General features: G+C 44.8%; 1 long non-coding RNA gene across 1 annotated transcript; it reads left to right on the top strand.

Moving 5' to 3' along the window:
• The first annotated feature begins 3 nt into the window (after nt 1-3).
• On the top strand, nt 4-1,177 carry LOC123178410 (uncharacterized). Its single transcript, XR_006489556.1, has 3 exons — nt 4-190; nt 582-837; nt 949-1,177. It is a non-coding gene; the product is annotated as an uncharacterized lncRNA (long non-coding RNA).
• The last annotated feature ends 76 nt before the right edge of the window (nt 1,178-1,253 follow it).

Raw genomic sequence — 1,253 nt, 5'->3', positions numbered from 1 at the left:
GGGGCGTCCGGAGCGGCGGCAATGAGCGGCCAAGGGCGAATCTGCAGCACTACGCAGGCGATGGCCATGAGCCGCGAATGTCTAATCTGCAGCGCGGCGCAGGCGGCAGTGGTGAGAAGGGACAGCTCGCCTCACACGTCTGAGCTGTCGACGGGGAAGATAACTCCCGAGGCTCTGCTTCGAATAAGAGGTGAGGGGAATGGAATGTAAATTTGAACACTGTTATTAATAAATACAGACTCTGTATCGATTTGAATTCTTGCTTGATTTTTTGCCGGTAGAAAATGATTATTACGAATTGGTGTTATTGCTGGTTGGTTTGTACTGTTACTTCAATCTATGAGCCCTGTAGCAATCCATCGTGTGCTGTGGATTACCGTGAAAGTATGGCTGGTTATTGCTAGCTGCTCCTCTGAAGAATTTTAAGTATTGAATTTTCAGGCTGTGTATGGACATGCTTTGTTGCTTATGTTATTCCTGCTAGTAATCCATTGTTTAATGTATCAGTTACCGTAGTTTCAATTGCAAATTTGTGGTCAGTGAATTATAATGGTTGACACAACCATCTGATCCATTTTCAGGTTGCGGATTGGTGCCGCTGGCCCAACCAGGGCACCTTGGCCAACCTGTGTAGGCGCGTTTGAGAAGGCGGTGATGGTGTTCGTGGAAAAGCCGACCGAAAATGTTATCACTCCGGTGCTGGGTACTACCTTCGACTCACTGGGAGAAGCATACGATTTCTACAACTTATGTTCCTCGAAGAAGGGGTTTGGGATTAGATATAGAAAAGCCATGTGGAGAGAACGAAGTGCGTGCAGGAAATTGTGCGGATGCTTGGTAAGAAAAGCCATGTTCAATACTAATTTTTATGTTTGTAGGAGTTAATATAGATGAATGCTATGTGAAGCGACGATTTCTGAAGAGATTGTTTATGTTTACATGGGAAAGCTGGTGTTAAGAACACAAGGTCCTGTCGGTGTGAATGCCCAGCGCTGATAAGGGTGTTATGGACGAAGTACAATGGGTGGTATATCGCAGAGCATCGGGAGACTCATAACTGAACCATTCTCTTTCACATAATTTCAGCGAGACGATCCACTGGCTGTCTCACAAGCACACTGATGCGTACAGTACGAACCTAATAAAACAGTGTTGCAGAATAATGTCAAACTTGCAAAGGTGTATAACATAATAGGCAGTTTTATTAGATCGATGGAAAATGTGCCATTCATGAAGAGATCTTTGCGTAATCT

The sequence above is a fragment of the Triticum aestivum genome, unplaced genomic scaffold (genome assembly GCF_018294505.1).
Source record: "Triticum aestivum cultivar Chinese Spring unplaced genomic scaffold, IWGSC CS RefSeq v2.1 scaffold275379, whole genome shotgun sequence".
In the NCBI taxonomy this organism is placed as follows: Eukaryota; Viridiplantae; Streptophyta; class Magnoliopsida; order Poales; family Poaceae; genus Triticum; species Triticum aestivum.
This window is presented reverse-complemented; position numbering and strand designations above follow the sequence as displayed.